The sequence below is a fragment of the Triturus cristatus genome, chromosome 2_2, assembly GCF_964204655.1.
Source record: "Triturus cristatus chromosome 2_2, aTriCri1.1, whole genome shotgun sequence".
Taxonomy (NCBI): domain Eukaryota; kingdom Metazoa; phylum Chordata; class Amphibia; order Caudata; family Salamandridae; genus Triturus; species Triturus cristatus.
Window position 1 is genome coordinate 874,678,898 of NC_140582.1, and position 21,397 is coordinate 874,700,294.

Below are 21,397 nucleotides of genomic sequence, written 5' to 3' on the forward strand. Positions count from 1 at the left end.
AACCCGTCCTGGCTCACCCTGAGAGATGTTCCCTAATGGGTAACTCTAAGGTGCGACCAAGCATCCCCGGCGGTCTGGGGGGGCCGTTGTGAAGATGAGGCAAGCTAATGCCCAGAGTTGCCGAGTGGGGTCCCTGACTGGAGTAGGCACCGAAGCGAGAATTATCGAGCCCGCTGACCCTGGTCCACGACCCTGCCGTGTCGGGAATCGAACCCTGGTCCCGGGCCGTCCTCTGCTTACGGGTCTGCCGCCTCTAACCAGTGAGCCACACCTCTCCTGCCCCTTGCACACCCCCCCCTTGGCCCCTGGGGGTTGTTCTGACCTTCTGCGGCGTCTGCGTCGGTTTCTGTACACGAGGTGGTAGGCTATGAGGGCCAGGATGACGCGTAGATTGGGGTCCATCGCTGTCCGTCGCGTACCGGGGCTCCTTCTTCGCATCGTCCTCAATTTCCCGGCAGTTTTTGGCTCCGTAAAAAATGCTGCGTGCGGAGTGACGTCGGCACGAATCGTACTTGCTGGTCCATAGAACGCTGCCAGACTTCGTCCGGACGTCGCGTATGCGCCGTCCAGAATCAGATTTGTATGTATTTTTTTGCCGGTCGGTGTTTTTTACGACTCGTACGGAAATGGTATTTCTGAGCAAATCGTACTTGCGAGTTTATAAGGTGTTTTTCCCGGGTACGAGTCGGACGGGAAAAACGCTCCGTACGACCATTCGTACCCGGGTTTTACCGGATCGGAATCGGCACCATAATGTGATGGAGCAACAGTGTAAAGGCACCTTCAAAGTGATAGGAAGCAATATATACACGTAAAAACATGGTAATTGCTTTAATAATTATTAAATAATAACGTGATATGATACTTTTATCATAATATTAATTACAAAGGAATGCAAAAAGTGTACAAACACGTTTTATTAATTCATTTAAAAAAACAGTGTAATAACACTTTATCGAAATATGTTTATCACATCCCCAGTACTAAGTGAACTATTACTTTTATTGTAAAAATAGTGCAAAAAAAGGGAAATTAAATATTTTTTTATTGTAAATTATTTTCTAATAAAAATATCAAAGTATTTTATTATGGTGAGAGTTATAAATATAACAATGTGAAAGTACATTCGATTGTAGTAACTTTAACACAAAACCAATTACAAAGTTGGGTAATATTTTTATTGGCATACTATTAAACAGGCGAAAAGAAAATGGGCTGGCAGGATTTTTGTAAGACCCACAACAAAGTGAAATTCCACTTTTCAATGAAAGGAGCAGAAGATTTTCTCTGTCGGATACTTGATAGTAGGCATCGTGTGTAAGTAAATAAATATAATATTCACTGATGCATATACAGCCTGAATTATTAGTAATATTAATTAATTATTCATGCTCGCCTTGAATACATTTCTCCTTCCCAAGTTGAATATTGAAATTTAATTTTACCGCATCAATCTATATACCCATTGCACCGTACAGTCGGTGAATTCATAGCTCAAACAGAGAGTTCTTTAGAAAGCGCCTCATGAAACCCAAGTTCAGGCAAAAAGTGCCTGGGGCTCTGCCACCTGGCTTCCCATGCACTATCGCACTGACTGACGCTTTTCTTTCTGATCACTTGATCGAGCAAAGACTATATCATGTGATTTCACAGAACGATGCTACCCCCACCCACCCAACCATCCCCCACCCCGTCCTTTTGCCACCCCTCAAACAAAAATAATAGTTATATTCATATAGCGCTTTACACGATGCGTATACAGTTTCCAAAGGCTGCAAATAACAGGTGTCACGATTGCTCTATTTACCTACCTCGGCAGAATGGAAGACCGAGTGTGCCTAGCAAGGATTACCAACTTGTAGCTGATGAGCGATGGTAGTAAAAGGGAGGGGGTGGCATTTTTCCATTCTCGCCTAGGGCAGCAAAACACCTAGAAACGGCCCTGCACTGATCGCATTTCCAAATTTTTTGAACAGCATTACTTTATACAATACGGGTACCTTTGTATTCTTCTTCATCTAATGGATTAGTTGAAAGAGGCAACAGATTCATAAAAGAGGGATGTCTGCATTTTTATGGTGCAGTTTACTTCTGTATAGCTCTGCATAAAGATGGCTGCCACTTTGGATGTCACGTGACGTCAGCAACAGGTACGACAAGCACCCTATGATCCTCTTGTTCTGAGAAAGCCTCATGAGGAGAAGCTGGACTGTCCCATGCGCGTGGTTGCTTGCTGCCAAAAAGTGGTGCGATTGAAATGGAAGAAAGAAGCCTGGAAGGCACTGGACCCTTCAATCTGGAATCGATGCACCCCGGGTTGGGACACAGCTCAAACTGTGCCAGCCAGGATACGTGGACAGAAGAAACAGAGCGTCGGTGGGTGATGCAGGTGCACAAGAGGGTCCACTTGTCCCAAATACGTTGAAGACTGCACACACAGATGCAGGTTGCCGAAGTTGGGCAAGTTTATTCTTGAAGCTCGCCCTTGGCCTGCCTTGAGCGGCTGGTTCAGTACCAGCCCAGTGTGAAATGTCCTGGGATCTAAACCATCGCCTAGGGGCCACGAGAAAGAATCGTTAGTAAACATGTGAAATGCGAGGGCACGCTCGGCTATAACATGCCCTGGACTTAACAATAACAATACCTGACCAAGAGTAAGTACACAAGAGTATATTTATGATAGTTTGCATATGTTTTAAACAGCAGGGCTGGAGAAGTCAAGCTTTGAATCTGTTTGTATCTTAATATACAAACAGATTTGAATGCTTGAGTACTCCAGCCCTGCTTTTTAAAACACATGCAAACACTCATAAATATACTCTAAAGGCTAATTACATTTAATCTTCAACAAAACAAAACAATGTTCTAAAGGAACAGAACTAAGGGCCAGATGTATGACCCTTTTTCGCACTTGAAAACGGGAGATGCAACCGCAAAAAAAGAGCACTGGCATGTACAAACGTTATTTTGCAAGTCAGTGACTCGCAAAATAGCGTTTGCCACTCTCGCTATTAGGAAGGGGCGTCCCTTCCTAATAGCGAGACTCAATATCATGTACTATTGTTTTGTGATCGCATTTATGACCGCAAAACACTCGCAGTCTACCACCTACTTCAAGTAGGTGGTAAACCACTCGCAAACAGGAAGGGGTCCCCAGGGGACCCCTTACCCTTTGTGAGCGTGTTCGGTTTTTTTTTTTTAAAGCAGGCACTGGTCCCAGGGACCACTGCCTGCCCTAAAAAATGAAACTGAAAAGTTTTATTTTTCTTTTTTAAATGCATCCCGTTTTCTTTTAAGGAAAATGGGCTGCATAAAAAAAAAATGCTTTATTACAAAAGCAGTCACAGACATGGTGGTCTGCTGACCCCAGCAGGCCACCTTTCCTGGGAATGCTAGCCATTCCCAATGGGGTCGCAAATTGCGTTTCCCCATGAAGACACATTTGTACATTCACTTTTGCGAGTCGAAATTCGACTCAATTTGCGACTCGCAAAAGTCAACGGCCGTACATCTGGCCCTAAAAGCTTAGTATCACATTAGTAATAAAAGCAGCAGTTGCAGTTCTTTCTCCTCCGTAGCCTTTCTTCCTCACTGTCATTGGCAAGTAGCATCCTGGTGGAAAGGTGATCACATTACCTTGTTGTAAGGGACAAGTGAAGTCGCAACTAAACTGCTTTTTTTAGTTACAGGCTTCCACGTTAAGTCATGTCATGTTATATAGATTGTAGAGCTTGAGAGGATATCCTCGTAAAATAAATGTACTATAAAGTAAATGTAGGATGAAGGCAGATTTACAAGTTGGGGGTACCAGTTACATATTACCAAATACATTCTGGGCACATATTTTATTGACTTCAACTTTTATATATATTTCATAATGTTAGCTGCTAGTCTTAGTTGCTCGGAGATGCTCAAGGGACCGCTCAAGACTGTCACAGAAAGTGCCTCATTTAAAAAGAGCTACATTTTTTTTTAAAGATCTACAACTTTCCTTGCTGCTAGTCTCAGCAGTATCAATCAATCCTGTATAATTGACTGACAGGCGTAACAAAATGTCCATGGAGAAAAAAAAACTAATCACGCATGAGCCTAACGCACCTGTGCTGCTGCCTGAATTTCTCATTTGTAGTATATTGTGAATGGGTCTCCAGAGAGCCGCCTCGGTCCTGGAAGGAAGGCTTCTGATGGCTCAATGATCCACGAGCCCTGGCCTTGTAAACCCAAAACCTAAGACATAACTCAATCAAAAAGTGCCCTCCTTAAAAGACTTGAGAGCATTTAGGGAAGCTGTAAAACGGCCGTCAGATTACACAGTCTTTGGACGCAAAATGTTCACCTTTTCACTCCACTGGCAGTTCTATTTGCAGATATTCTAAAAAAACAAAGAGCGGCTAATGGGAAATTATTAAATGTGAATGGTGTGTGCTTTATAGAGGGAAAGACATTCCGGAAATGGGTTTTAATTTCTCACATAAATAATGAGAATTGCTTGGCAGATTTTGAATTGTAACATCGCACTCGATATATTCCTCAGATGAGGTTAGTAGAGATACTGCAAGTAGCATGTCATGAGAAAATTGAATGAACAGTGGTAAATATTAGGCCTGGGCTACAATTCCGTTCCGCTTGCGGAAATTGCGATAATTTGACATTTTCGCGTTCCGCGGAGAGCGCGAAAATTCAAAATTTCCGCAATACGCATTTTACCGGAAATTTTTTGCTTGCTCACGCTGTAAAATAATACATTCTCGCGTGCGCGAGATCGCCTTACCTGAATCCCCGCGTTCACCGACAAGTTATCCCGATCCGGTCGCGTTCTCCACGAGATGTTGGATTGTTGGTAGCCATTTGCACTATCTCGCAACAGTTCGCGCCCGCAGTAAAGTCATTCGTCGCGCGATCACGTCTTTCTTCTCGCGATCATGCACCGCGAGACAAGTGATAACAAGATGGCCGCGCCCGCGAGCAACCGCATGGGTAATTGGTGAGCCGCGACAACGCAGAAAATACCGCGAACGGGCGGGAAAAAAACTTCCGCATCTTCGCAATATTTCCACGTGTTTGCGGAGATTTTTAACATTTTCGCGATAATTTGCGAAAGTGAATTTCGCAAATTCCGCCCACCCCTAGTAAATATTCCTGCTTTTGACAGCTAATAGCCAGATGGACCATGAGTTAAACTAAAATCGTACACAAAACAGCATCATATTATAAACATGTACCAACATTTTAAAAAACAAATCCAACAGTCCAAATGCAAGGGTCAGTGATTAATTGTATCAGCCGTACAAAACGTGCTTTTGTCATAAAAATGGACTAAAGGAAGGCTGCAACACTGAGCCTAAATCTCAGCAGTTGAGGCCTGCTATGATGGGAGGTGGGGCTATGCCCCCTCACCTTTTGGCCATCATAAAGAGTGTATGTCTGGATGAGCCTGACAGCCACTCATCATTTTCAGGTCAGGCAGCCAGGAGCTAGATATGCACTAAATGTGCAGGCACCTGGTTGCCTGAGCTTAACTTTCCCAGGCTGAAGAAGTCACAGCTCCTGTGGGCATGGCCACTTCCCCCTGGCAAAGCACCCCAATGCCATCCCCCTCATGAGGAGGGGGAGCATCATTGATTCCCTCAGACCTGGCTGCTTCAGTTCTAAGCCTTGAAGTGCACAGTGCCAAGTGTCAATCACTGACACTCTGTTACAGAGTGGGGTGGGGTCAGCAGTCTCATTGACCCCATCATGCTCTGAGACCAGTGAGGGACTACTCCTTTCCCTCATTGGCTAACCTTAGGTCAGCCAATGAGGAAAGGCATCAGTTCAAACCCTCCTGGGATCTCTGAGGCAGAGCTTTGCAGGAAAGTATGATTTTATTTTTAATGTTTGGTACATGAGTGTTGTGAATGGATGTGTGTGTGTCAGTGTGTGTGTGAATGCGTGAGTTTGAGTGAGTATTTATGTGTATGTTTGTGCCCTGACCACCCCCTCCGTGCTAAAAGTCCAGGCCGCCACTGAAACTCAGTGGGTCATATCACAAATATGCACATTGCCACTGATAACGGTGAGTTTGTGTTCGATTCTCGTAGAAGGAGGTGATTACAAGAAAAGCAAAATGAAAGAGGAAATAGCTATGTTCTCTTAAAGGCCCAATAGACCACAGAATACCTCATCAAAGGACTAAAGAATTGTAACCACATCACCTGCACTCTATGGAACTCTACTGCCCCTCCTTGCAGTCCTGCTTTATCTTCAAAGCCTGCTGAATCATTTACAAATCCATCATATCTAGCACCCCTGCCTGCCTGGCTGAAAAGCTCAGTCCCCCCTTCGCTGGCTCTCAGCATACCTGAAGTGTAAAGAACAAGTCTGCAAGCATTCTGGATCTGCACACCCAGAATCATAACTATATAACCATATAACAGGGCAGCCACAACACTGCTCCAATTTAAGAAAGAGCTGAAGACTCCCCTCTGTAAAGAACGCTACAGCATAGAGCAGTAACAGTCTGCTTCATCTCTCCGAAACCAGCAACCGTCAAATTGCTTGTTGACTGTATCTTATCCTTCGACCCTGTGCAGCACCCCGCTGCTTTCCAGCTAGTTTTACACTATGCACATATATATATTTATTTACATACATACAAACAATGGTGTGATTTGATAGTTCGACTAAATCAAACCTCTTTTAAAATCTGCAAATTTATGAATCAGACATTTGGAAGAAATACAACTTGATGAGGTTGTTAGAATAATGGTGGGGCATATAGGAAATTTGAAATGTGATTCCTGAATATCTGTAGAAAATGTATTTGATGCGAAAGCCCCATCCATTTTTGATAGGATTCTAGCAATACTAATCATATATTGGTATAACACTATATAACAGTGCAATTAATTAGAAGAAGCATACATCCTCAACAGATTACTTATGGAAGTGTATGTGACATGAACAGCAGCAGCGGGTAAGCAATTCATCGGAAAATTTGGTTAGTGACAGACCCAATCAGGAGCAATGTAGGTTCAAATTAGTTACATTTGCAAGGAATTGAGGTAAGTAGGAGGATGTTATCCAGCACCAGATGCACCCCTAAATTACCAGTTACCTCTTTGGTGAAAAATTGAACACAAAAAACAGAAATATGAGCCACCCAACAGCACACATGCTATTTCTTTATACTTTTCTATTGATTTAATTACAAGATATGTTTATTTTACTTAAATATCAAAGCAGGGTGTATATTCATATATCATTTTAATCCATAGATGGATGGTCAATACAACACTCAGACAATCCTTACAGATTTTGATACCTTGAGCAACTGACATATTTAATGAGTTTTATGGGCAAATCTAAAGTTCCAGCTAACATGTTTTTGACAGCTGAGGGGCCATTTTATCAATGCTTTGTTTGGTTTATCACTTAACTCACCCCTTAACGTTACTTATGTAAAGTGTTTGTACTCCACCTTCTACCATACTCAAATTGGCATACACCTAATTTGTTTATTTAACTTACCGATAAGTCTCTAATATTCCGTACAAAGTGTACTTAGGGCCTGGAGGTTACGTGTCGCAGTTGACTGCAGTAACCATTGTAGCCTGACTGGAGCAGTTTAAAAAATGCAATTCGACCTGTCATAATAAACCATTTTGCCAGTTCTAAACCTTTCCTTTAAATATTAACAAGTCAGCAATAAGTAGGCTGTGTAGCCCATAAGGCAGAGTATATAGTATTCAAAAGGAGGTCATTGCAAAATGTAATGTTAATATGTCCTTACAGTGACTGGCACACATAAGCTATTTTCATTGTGTAAGAAATCCGGTTAATAGTTGTTAGGGGTGGAAACCCCAATTAAATAATGAACACAATCCTTGCCGAGGTGAACCACAAAAGTCAGTAATAAACGTTTGTTTAACCCTCTGGTAGCTTGGAACAAAAGCAGTCAGACTTAACTTAGAGGCAATGTGTAAAGTATTTATGCAGCACTCACAAAGTAATAAAGTGAAAACACAACACAATAGAGTACAATCTAATAAATAAAACGACTCCAAAATGACTAAGATCCAATCAGAAGAACTAGTAAAGTTATGAATTTTTGTAGTCCCCACTGAAAATAGTGCCAAAAAGAACAAAGGCCCAATTAGAGTTATCTTGTGCTGGGTCAGTTCAATCACAACTTCAGACTGACCGCAATAGAGTGTGGGTTGGATCTAGGGACCAGGATTTTCTTGTTAAAAATATTATCTTCTCTGAGTCCAAGTCCATACTGGCAGCTTCAGTGGAGATTTGCGTTATCGGTCAACGAGGAGGCATTTGTCAGTGTGAGGAGCAGATCAGGTGTTGTGGACAGTCGCTGTTTTCTGCAGTCGGGTGTCGATCGAGCTTTGTCTTGGCAGTCGACATGGATGGTTTCCTTTATGCCGAATCTCAGAGTTGGTATGTAGAGCAGGTTGTCGCTGTAGATTTACTTTGGCAGGCTTTACAGACGGCTCTAGGGAGAAGCAGAGAGTCTGTTTGCAGTCATGAACAGCCCAGCAGCTTCTGGATCTTCCCTTGGAGAACAGGACTTATGGTTTTGAGGCAGGAGAAGTACACTCTGATGCCAGTCAAGGGGCCAACCCCAGGAGGGGCACCACTTGGGGATCAGTACTCTTTCCAGCAGAGGAGAGCTACAAGGCTCAGACAGGTGCAAGAAGGCTAGTTGGTGCTGGTCAGCTAGACAGTTGTGAGAAATGCGCATGCGCTGTTGCGCGGGTGCGTGCGCAAGCTTAGTTTTCTCAAGGATTACCCAGACGGCGAGGGATTTTGCAGTACAGGTAAGTGGTTTTAATTTACTTTTAAGTAACGTAGAATTACTTGTTATTATGGGGGGGGTGGAGGTGGGGGCTGACCAACTCTGCTCCCCTGCCGAGTGTGCGGGGATTTGCCTTCTCCGCGTTCATCATGGGACGCGGAAGAGCCAAATCTCCACACACTCCAGGGGCAGAGCTGAGGTCTCCGCCCAGGCTTAGTAAACAGGCAAATGTGTAACCAGTGCAGTCTTTTACTTCAGATGAGAAGCAGGGTCCTAATATTAAAATGCAGACAACCCAAACTTGGCAGTTCACAATAAAAAATAGAACAATTGGGTGGATTAAGCCGGTCATAATGAACTTCCTAACACGTTTCTACCACCCATCTACAGAGTAGCTGTTATTTCTTACTGGCCTAATATTTCCAATTTTTGTTGTGACAGGATCATCCACATTTGAGACATGCGGAAAGGCTTGCAAATAGCTGTTAAGCTTTTTAAGTTTCATAGTTACCAGGCAACAGCCAGTACAACATGGCTGTTAACATGCAATGCCAATTCCATGCATTAGTCTTTACCACACAAAATCATACCATGCATATACCTTTACCACGTTTGCCTTCGCAATGCAAATAAAGAGGTAAGTATAAAGCCTTTATATATATGTATAGATGGATAGAGAGATAGATAAAATGGAGTACACTGGAGTGGGATAGAATGGAATGGTGTGGAGTGGAGTCTCATACCACATAGTAGAGTTGAGTGGTATAGCGTACAGTGCAGTAAATTGGTATATAGTACATTGGCATGCTATATAACACAGTGGTGTTGAGTACACTAGAGTGGACAGGCATAGTGTAAAGTGGTATAAAGTTCTAATTGGAGTGACATATTGTACAGTACACTGGAGTGGTGTGTCGTAGAGTGTTGGTAAGTGCTGTAGAGTGCAGTAGAATGTTACATAGTGGAACACAGTGAGTCTTGTAGAGTGGAGTTTCCTAGTGTGATGTAAAGCTTGCTACAGTGGGGCAGTGTAAAGTAGAGTGTTTTACAGTGTCATAGAGTGGGGTAAAGTGCCGTGCAGTGGAGAAGCATGGAGTGAAATCCAGTGGAGTGGCGTGGTGTAGAGTTGAGTAGCTTGTTCTGGAGTACAGTGGCATGGAGTTGAGTAGAGTGGAATGGTGTAGGATACAGCGAAGTGGTGTGTGGCACTGAGGAGTGGTGTTTTCAAGAGTGTTGGAAAGGGTCACAGAGTGAATTAAAGTGTTGCACAGTGAAGTGGCATGAATTAGATTAAAGTGCAGTATAGTATGGTAGAGTGTAGTGGAGTGGGATAGACAGTCATAAAGTTGGGTGGCATAGAGTAGTGTACAGTGGAGTGGCATAGAGTTCGCTACAGGAGTACAGTGGAATACTATTGAGTTATGACTCATAAAGTAGAGTATGATAACTGGAGTGAAGTGGTGTAGAGTGTCGTAGAGTGAAGTATAGTGTTGTAACATGCTATGGAATAAATTAGAGTGCTGTATACTGGTGTTGGCCGTAGTACATTTTTGTACAGTATAGTCCCATACAGTGTAGTACAGTATGATATAGTGGAGAGGCGTAGACTGTTGATGGAAGTATAGTGAGAAATGTATTTATAATTGTTGTAATAGTGTTGCAATTGTTACTGCAGTACTGTGTAGATGTTTTTGTGAAGATTTAAATATGTTAAAAATACAAAAAACACCAGAGTACATTTGTAAAATACAGTGTAGAGTAGTGTATTGTTGAATTTTTTTACATATATTTTTTTACTTTAATTTATGTACTACGGTGCAGTACTCCATACATTTAAGAAAAATTTATAGCAATCTATAATTCATTTTGACTACCGTTAGACAGTTTAGTGAAATGGTAATAGGTAGGGACAAAATATCAGACCTAATACATAACTGTATCTAAGTTGGTAATGCAGAATACAGCCAAAGTGTACATAAAAACAACATGGCTGCCTTTAACTTTTGATAAGCCAGTCATTAGCCATTTACATAATGCTTTGTCAATGCTATGTACCACAGTACTGCTGCGAAATACAACATATCTCATTAAATTGAAAGGCCTCATACTTAAAAACACTTCCCCATTTTATCTGCAGTATCCAAAAGTATCATCTGACCTACCATAATTTCTAATCCTGCCAAATTTCATATAAATCTGTTCAGCCTTTTTCTCACTACGCGAGATACAAAAGTCTATGGAAAATGCAATTGCTGGAAAAACACGTTTTGGGGCCCTCCTTTTATCCTTGCTCCAGCTTGCTAATTACTGCAAAATGTTCCACCCTCCACCATTGTAGAAGAAGCTATAGGTCTGGAGATTCTTCTAACAGGGGGCAAATTTATTTGCAACCAAAATTCCTAGGAAAGATTTCACTCATACAAAACCAGTGAAATTCATCAGTTATAGTTACCTGAGCAAAATATAACTTGCTCCCCCACAATGCTTATGACCTCACATATTAAATGGTTAGTGACATCACTAATGACATCACTGATGATATCTCAATTCAGTGATTGTTAGTGTTTTCAAATGGTTTTTGTGCACTAAATGTATATACTAAGGTACCACAAAAGTTGAATTAGTATATTTTGTGCACTACTAATGGGTGAATCCTTTTTTTAACGTAGTTTATGTGAGTCACTATGTGGCTGTGCGTATCTGTGTGTGAATGGGTGTCTGAGTGACTGTACATGTGTGTGAGTGGTTGAGTGAGTGGCTGCATGGGTGTATAAGTGGGTATCTGAGTAGCTGTGTGGGTGACTTAGTGGCTGTGTTAGTGTCTGTATTGGTGAGTGAGTAGGTGTGTCAGTGGCTGTATAGGTGGGTGAGTGGCTGTGTGAGTGGATGTATGGTTATGTAAGTGTGTGTGTGAGTGACTGGGTGAGTGGTTGTATGGGTGAGTATATCTGTTGAGAAGCTGTATGGGTGAAAGAGTGGGTATGTGAGTGGGTGTATAGATGAATAACTGGGTGTGTCAGTAGCTGTACATGTGAGTGTGTAGCTGTGTGCGTGGCTGTAAGGGTGAGTGACTGGTTGTATGAGCAGGCTCTATGAGTGAGTATGTGGATGTGTGAGTGGGTATAAGAGAGGTGTATGGGAGTGTGAGTGGTTCTGTGGATGATGTCATCTGTGATGTCATTTGAAATGTCATAATTGATGTCATGAGTGATGTCACTGACCATGTCATGAGTGATATAATATGTGAGGTCATAAGCAGTGCATTGCAGGGGAGTAAGTTGCACTTAGCTCAGGAAACAATAACTGATGAATTTCACTAATTATGTACTAGTGAAATCTGAGCCTAACTATAACATCCCTGTAACCATTAGTGTTTTCAGTTTTTTTACGTTTTTTAAATTCTATTTCCTAACTATAGTTGTGTGTGTAACCTTTGTTTTGTTGATGAATTTCTACCGTTTAAAAAAAATTATATTTCCAAAATATAATGTCCCTGTAACCTTTGGCTTTTTAAGGTTTTTTAAATATTATTTCCTAACTGTAACCACAAATCTTTGACACTGAGTGCGGGAGTAAGTGCATGAGTGTCTCGGTGAGTGTATGAGCGTCTTAGTAGCTATGTAAGTGGGTATGAGAAAGTATGAGTGGGGAGCCGCATCACACCGCCTGGAAGCCTGACCCAGTGGGGACTGCAAACCCCAGGAGCCTTTGCTGTCCGTTCCCGGAGGCGCTGACACCATCTCCAAGCGCCCAGGAGGGGCATATTTAACTGCTCGCAGCTCCCGCTTCACAGGAGCCGCATAGCACCGCCTGGAAGCCTGATCCAGTGGGGACTGCAAACCCCAGAAGCCTTTGCTGTCCGCGCCTGGAGGCGCTGATGCTGACACCATCTCCAAGCGCCCAAGGGGGGCATATTTAACTGCTCGCACCGCCTGGAAGCCTGAACTAGTGGGGACTGCAAACCCCAGGAGCCTTTGCTGTCCGCGCCCGGAGGCGCTGACACCATCTCCAAGCGCCCAGAGGGGGCATATTTAACTGCTCGCAGCTCCCGCTACGTGGGACACGCGCAGGCGCACACCGGGTGAAGCCCGGGCCAAGGGCAGGCCCGTCAGCGCCCGTCCGCGATCGGCTAACACCGGACCGGGCCATCCCTCTATCGCCAGGACATCGGAATGGGTAAGCGAAAAGACCTCTGTTCCGCCGTATCCATTAAATCCAAGGCAAAGATCCCACATAATTGTGACTCCATTATTTCGTATTTGACAACTGCTGTGGGGGCTATAACTAACGAGATCCAGAACGTGGAGGCTCAGTTGGGGATGGGGATTGATAGAACAGCTGAAACTGTCATCGAGGATGTCATCAGCTTAGATACTGACCGAAGCCAAAACATAGCTGTGTCTACGAACAACACCATTAGAGACAATGAGTCTGCTTCCCTATCTGGTCATAGCCAACCGGAGCATAAGGGCAGCATGGAACTGCTAAGAGACGGGGCTGTAGCCTCTGTAAAGAAAGGAAGGAAAAAATGTTTAAAAACAGGCCCGCTATAAAGAAGCTACCAATACGGAAGGTGTGCGCTGACCAACGGCCCATGGAGAGACTGTTTTCTCCTAATTTGGCTAATGTAGATTTGGATCCGGTTCTTTTACATATTGACAAGCTTGTTGAATCATTAAAAGAGGATTTATTTAAGTGTTTTAAATCCTGTTTGGAAAGTGTGATGGATAGGTTAAGTAAAATAGAGTCCAAACTTGATGCTTTCAGTGTGGGTGAGAGTCAGGCCCAAAAAATAAATGTTGTGGGAAATAAAAGAGGCAGAGTGGAGGAAGTCAGGAGCCAATTAACATCACGCATTACGACCACCGACAAAGACACCATACCGACACCGACACCCATGGGACCTACTATTAGAACTGATGCATGTAGTAGCCAAATGGGCAGGAGCTGTGAGTCCCACGATCGGAAGCACGATTTATTACCCCTTATAGGGACTAATTCATCAACTTCAGGAGCATCCGCTAAACAAATAGTGTTGAATTTGCCTCCGGAGGCTTCTCCTCTAGTGGTGGTCTTAGTAGGGGTACCCCCTCTCAAAAGTAATAGCACTGAGACAACTGAAGAGCTCATCCTCAAAGTTATGTTTTGGTGTAGCAGGGCTTTAGAGGGAGGCTTAAGTGCATCTACACATATAATAATGGCAAGTCGGGTAGGTTGGGTGGGAAACGGCCCCAAAACAGAGGATGGTGACTGCATAGTAATCAATTTTGATCGGACAGATGTGGTAGGGTGGGTCCTTCATGGGAGCTCTGATAGGGCCAGGGGAGGGATCACAGTTTTACCACTGGCTTTCTTCTATCCACCTGATTTGGGCACAAGGGCTAGAGACAGTAGGGGGCTACTAAGACATCGGGCAAAAATAGGAGCACATGGATCTTCTCCCCAATTCATGTATAATGCTATCCAGTTTCCCAGGGTAAATATCGAGGCTCTAACCCGAGGCCACTCAGCAGAGAATACCACTACAGATAATAGAACCATAGAGATTAGGCTCGTGACATCAAACAGATTTGCCTCTCTTAGCCAGCTGGATAGTAATGATTGACTAGCTCCTTGTTCTGAAGGGTACAATGGGGCTGGAGCCAATAATATGAGCTGGTGGAGTGAATCTACCCAGGGGGCAACGGGCAACCCTGGACAATGTACAAAGATTTTAAGCTGGAATATAGCAGGTCTTAAAAACAAGTCTGATGATGCCAGGTGGAAAGATTTCCTAAGCGAGTTTGATATGATAGGGCTACAAGAAACCTGGGACACCGAGAACAATTTCTGGTTGGATGGTTACACCATCTATATGGAGCCAGCTAAACCCTCCGTTATAGGTAGGGCAAAGTGTGGCCTTTTGACTTTGATCTCCCTAAAAGTTGCAGGTAACCATTGTAAATTGGATTCAGGTTCATTGAATTGTTTGGTGGTACAGATCACCTTCTAAAATGCTTCAAACCTGCTCATTGTGAATTTTTATAACTTATTTGACAACATTTCTATTAATGAACATTTGGTCAGTCTGAACAGTTTCCTTGATTCTTATAGTAAGAAACAAACTACTTCTTATTCGGTTATTATTTTAGGTGATTTTAACATACATCGTTGTTGCTTAAACTGTTATGTCTCGGACAGCCTGGGTCCTGCCAATTATTCAGAGATGCACTTCGAACACACACCACAGAGTGGTTTTTTGGATGGCATCTTGGCTGATTATGATTTATTTTATCCCAATATAGGACAAGAGGGCGAGGGCACCCCTTCCTTTAAAGGCAAAGGAACGCACTCCATTATTGACTATATTTTTATTAGTGTAGCTCTGACCTCTTGGGTGATGGATTATACCATCAAGTGGTAAGTGTTTTGTGATCACAATCCTATTAGCTTGACACTGGCGGATGGTTTTAAGATAACTCGAAAACCTGATAGACCGGCTTGCACCCTGAATATTCGTCCTATAGATCAGGCCCGTAGACTCAAATGGTGCTCGATAGTACCGGGGACTTTCAGGCGAATCTGTCACATACTGTTGGAAGAGAGATGAACCTCTGTTTAGATGTCAACTCGAGGGACATGGAGGTCCTCATGGCATATACTAAAATTTGCACCCAGTTGGCTTCTGACCTTAAGTGCCCGCTTAGGGAACATCAAAATAAAGGGGAGAGATGGTTTGATCACAATTGTTCAGTTGCTCATCGAAAGCTGTTAGTGCCCTTAAAGTCTAAACCACAAGATAAGTGTGCCTTAGCAGCTATAAGGAAAACATATAAATTGGCAATAAATAAACGTAAAAATTAGATTAAACATGAGGCATGGAATGACCTACTGTCTGTGGACATTATTAAAAACAGCGCCAAATTTTGGGACATTGTTAAGAAACCTGTTTTTGAAGAATCTAATGTCTCTCCCCTAGATTGCAATATACAGGAGCAAGACTGGTATAACTATTTTAAATCTATGTTCGGTGACCGAGGACCTTCAGGTAGCACCTTTGAAATAAATGCATATACTCTGATGTTTACGGAGTTAGAAGTAGTGGAGGCCATAGTTCAAATGACTGGCAATAAAGCCCCTGGACCAGACGGTGTCCCAGCCGACCTTTTTAAGTTTGATATAATGATTTGGTCTAAGATATTGGCTCACGTTTTTAACACTGCTTGTAAAATAGGACTCCCTAGTTCATGGTCAGAGTCAGTGATTGTCCCAATTTTTAAAAAGGAAAAGCTGCTATAGACCAATATCGCTCATTGACTCTGCAGTTAAGGTACTTGGAAGGGTGATATTTGGTAACACTCTTTCAGTTCTGCAATACGGATTCAGGAAAGGAAGAGGCACAATTGATCAGTGCCTCAATCTGCACCTATTAATTGGGAAGTACACCATTGCCAAGAAGGGAACACTTTATCTGGCGTTTATGGACCTTTCCTTGGCCTTTGACCGAGTGAATAGGTAAAAACTAACCCTGGGCGTAGTTCGCGAAGTTGCACTACGCGAAGCTACGCAAAGTGCACTTCGCACTACGCGAGCTACGCGTAGCACTTCGCGAACTGCGGAGTACCCTGTTCGCACTGTGCAAGATGTCGTTTTCAATGATTGCACAGTGCGGACAAGCATCCGGTACTGTGCAATCATTGAAAACGGCATCTTGCACAGTGCGAGCTGTAGTTTTCTGCTGCTCGAGTAGATTTTTCCTCCAGCAGCAGATTTCTCAAAGCGGACTGGTAGTTTCTTATCGCGAGCGGTCGCGAGCATACGCGACCGCTCGCAATGAGAAACCTGACCTCCTCACGTTGAGAATCTCGCCGGGATGTTCATTTTCCATGCTCGCGATCGGCAATTTGATGTTGCTGATTGCAAACAAGGAAAAAGTCTTGCCGGGATGTCATTTTGCTTGCTCGTGTTCACCAACTTGATGTTGAGGACCGAGAGCAAGCAAAAAATGACCGCTGCACTACGCAATGCTACGCGATGCATGTTTGCACTGTGCTACGTGCAATTCGCGTAGTGCGAAGGAGCGCAAACTTCGCAAACTACGCGAGAGTAGCGTAGTGCTTTGCCCAGGCTTAGTCAAAACTATGGCTGGTGCTTCTCAAGTTAGGTGTAGATAAAAATATTGTTCATTTCCTTGCCAATCTGCATAGGGACCTGACTGCCACTGTGAGGTACGACCAAAGGGGGAACTGCACCCAGAGAATATGTATCGCAAATGATGTGAGGCAGGGGTGTATTCTGGCCCCCTTACTCTTTACTCTTTATATTAATAACCTGGAGCAAGTTTTAGGGCAAGCCAGCAAAGACATCCCGCGTGTGGGGGCGCGATTGATCCCGTCACTCCTATATGCGAATAATGCCGCACTTCCTAGCAAGAACGGTGGTTGGTTTACAACGTCTTTTAAACTCTTTTGCAACATTTATGAAATCCCTGGATTTAAGTGTCAATTTTTCAAAATCACACACAATGATAATTGGCTCTAAGCCTAAAAGGGTCAAACCACTTGCAATGCGAGGGCAACGTGATTACCAGGGTTACCACTTTCCCTTATCTGGGCATTCTATTTGATGAACGAGGCACATAGACTCCGCAATTACAAGCAAAGAGGACTGTCCTGGCCAGATCCACATCCGCAGTTTTAGCTTTCGCGTGTAGGATAGGGGCAAAACCAATGCAATCCCTTCTAAAAATATATGGAGCAAAATGCATCTCCATTGCAACCTATGGTGCGGATATATGGGGTTTTAGAGAGGCAAGTGAAATTCAAGATGTTGAGAACAAATTTTTAAGAAATTTACTATCGGTGCCACAATCCACACCAACATATATAATCCACCAAGAGCTAGGGATCAGCTTTGTTGAGGCCCAGATTTTATTAGCACCTCTCTTGAAATGGATCACAACTTGGTTAAACCCCGAACTAGAACTAAACCGTGAAGTATTAAGCGATTGTCTGACCCTAGATCAAGTTAGCCGCATCCCTTGGTTGAGCCATGTTAAAAGGTTGGCGGTGAAACTGGGCCGGCCATAGTTATTTAACTCACCAGATAAATTAGTAAAGGGTGACCTGCAGTGGGTAAAGCATTCCTATTTATATATGGCTACCATGGATAGAGAAGAAAGGGAGTTGATAAAACCAACTGTACGTGCTCACCAATTATTAAAAATGTCTCCTGCAATTGAACCATATCTGATTGTGGTATCTAACCCTAACCACCGCTTTCTTCTGACAAGATTTAGGTTAAATCAGCTACATTTTTTACTTGCTGTCCCTCTGGGATGGAGAAAGGTGGAGGACTTGGGTGTATGCTCATGTGACAACTTTTCTGTGCAGGACGCAATACACTTTATTTTCTTTTGTGAGCACTTTTTGCACATCCGGAAGCGTTTTATTCTCCCAATTCTAAAAGATAAAGGCTTTTTACAAGTAAAACCGGCACTTATGTATTTACAGTTGCTGTCTAATGTCTGGGAGATTTTTAGCATATCAAGTTATCTTATCGCAGCAGTCAGAACAAATAAGAAAAAATTAGAGCGATTTTCATGATCTTGATTATATTAATTGGATTTAATGAACTAAGGATTTTTATGATGTCATATTTTAGATTGCCTCTCCCGAATCATTTAAGATTTATAATTAGTGTAATATCTTTGCTGACAATTAATGTTATAGAATATGGGGGCAAACATTGAGATGGATTCTTATGATCTAGTTTATATTAATTGATTTTAATGCATCATGGTTTTCTACGATGTCATATTTTAGATTGTTTGTCCCTGATTTTTTAATGTTAGAACTTACAACATCTTTGCTGCTAATCAATATTTTAACAATTTTAATTTTGTGTATAGAATGCTTTTATGGTTTTAATTAACCAAATAAAGTACTTTTGACTGACTGACTGAGTGGGGATACAAGTGGGTATATGAGTGTCTGGGTGGGGCTGTGAGTGGGTGTGTGTCTCTGAAAGGCTCTGTGAGGTGGGGATTAAGTGTCTGAGTAGATCCTTGAGTTGGTGAGAAAGAGTATGAGTGATTCTGTAAGTGGATACATGAGTGTCTGACTGTGTCTTTGAGTGGGTGTATATGTCTGAGTTTGTCTGTGAGTGGATGTATGAGTGAATGGGTTTGTGAGTGGCTGGGAGAACGTCTTGTTTTCTGATAGTTTTCTGTAGGCCTGGGCCAGACTCATGGAGTTTCACTCTACGGAGTTACCAAAACACCCTGCCTAATTCCGCAGAGTTCTGTGAGTGGGCAGAGAACTGCTTACCCACACCTAAGGAAATCCCCTTGGCTGCCAAGGGTTGTTGGGGACCAAGAACCCCCTTTGTTTCCATTAGTAAGTCCCCCACGGTGGGATTGCTGAGACCTTGTTGGAGGCCTCAACCCTTTTCTCAACCACTCTACAAAGGCACCACCTGGCGCAGTAGTGGTTGTGGGATTAACTGCTCTTGGTTGCTAAGGGTTGTTGGGGACCAAGAACCCCTATTGTTGCCACAAGTACATCCCCCACAGCAGGATTGCTGATACCTTATCGGAGGCTTCCTCCCTTTCTCAACCACTTCTGCAAAGGGGCATCCTGGTGCACTACTGGTTGGGGATGAAGTCCCCATGTCTGCTGAGGGTCGCTTGGGGGCCAAGAACCCCTATTGTTGCCACAAGTAAGTCCCCCACAGTGGGATTGCTGAGATCTTGTCAGAGGCCTCACCCCCTTTCTCAACTGCTCTTGGCGCACTTCTGGTTGGTGGATATAGTCTAGAGGTAAGCATGCCAATAAACTCTGCTCTGCCGGCAGTTGGGGACATTTTGTCCAAACTCCACCTTCTAAGCAGGGTTTATCACCCACCAGTTGTTTTCCTCCTTTTTACTGCTCACTTCTGACCTTTATTCTGCCTCTTTCTGCTCATGTCTGATATTTTTTGGACTCTTTCTGCTAATTTCAGACTGTTATCTTGCCTCTTTCTGTTCGTTTCAGGCCTTTGTCACCAGGCAGGTCGCTGTGGGTTGAACCTCCGTTGCCGCTTTTGCCGCCTGACTGCTCGCTCCCTTTTTTTTTCTGTACCCCTGGGCTTGGCTTTCTGTGCCACTTTGTTTTTTCATTCTGTGCCCCTGTGTTTTCCTTTCTGTACCCCTGTGCTCTGTTGTCCCTCTCCCGCTGTCTTTTCCCGCCGTTTTTTCCCCGGGTTTTCCCCCACCGCTGAGCCCCTGCGGCCCCCCTTCACTCCCATTGGCCGTCCTGCTCCCACCTCCCAGCTGCTCCTCCCTCCCTCTGCCCTCATATGGAGGCCGTGAAGCGGGCGCGCAGCGGGCACGCGCAGCGGCTGCGCGCAGTGGGCGCGCCGCTGGCGCGCCTAAGGCAAGCCCGTCTGTGCCCGTCCGTGCCTGGACCGCACCCAGCGCCAGAACCCCTGGACCCCGCATCACCAGACTGCACTACGACGCAAGCACCCTCCATGCACTCAACACTAGACGAGACCACCTCTGCTACCGGGCGACCCCGAAACGCACCCAGGGGCCTTTCACCTGCCGGAACTGCAGATTCACCAGCATCCAACCCTCCACACCACCAGCCAGAGAACCCAACCACCTCCGCTGCATCCTCCTCAACACCCGCTCCGCTCGCAAGCACCCCATCGAACTCTAGGACCTCCTAGACTCCACCGCTCCCGACGTCACCTTCCTGACGGAGACCTGGCTGAACGCCACCTCAGCACCAGACATCGCCATAGCCATCCCACAGGGCTACAAAATCTCCCGCAGAGACCGCACCAACGGAGTGGGAGGAGTAATCGCCATCATCCACAAAGACTCCATCAAAATCTCAACGAACACCGATGGCACCCTCACCACCGCCAAGCACATGCACTTCCAGATCCACACCGACCCCAACACCACCCTCAGAGGAACTCTCATCTACAGACCTCCCGGACCCCGCCCACAGTTCAGTGACACCATCGCCGACCTCATCAGCACCCACGCCCTCGCCTCCACGGACTACATCCTCCTCGGGGACCTGAACTTCCACCTCGAGAACAATAACGACGCCAACTCCACCGCCCTGATCGACAACCTCGCCAACCTCGAACTCAAACAGCTCATAATGATACCTACTCACGTGGCTGGACACATGCTCGACCCCATCTTCTCCGCAAGTCCCCATGTCTCCTTCAACCACACCACCGAACCACACTGGACCGACCACAGATGCGTCCACTTCACCTTCAGAAAACCCACCACACACCACCGCACGCAACAGCTACCACGCCGCTGCTGGGGCAAGGTCACCGAGGACCAACTGACTACCGCCCTCGCCCTGAGACCACCCACCTACCCCACCGACCCAGGCACCGCCGCGACCAACCTCACACAGTGGATCAACGACTGCGCCAACACCCTCACCCCTCTCAAGACCTCTACAACCAACCACACCAACAAGAAAGCCGCCTGGTTCACCGAGGACCTCCAGATCTCCAAGCACACCTGTCGGAAGCAGGAGAAGAAATGGCTCCACGACCGAACACCAGACAACCACACAGCCTTCAAGAGCGCCACCCGCAGACACCTGCAACTCA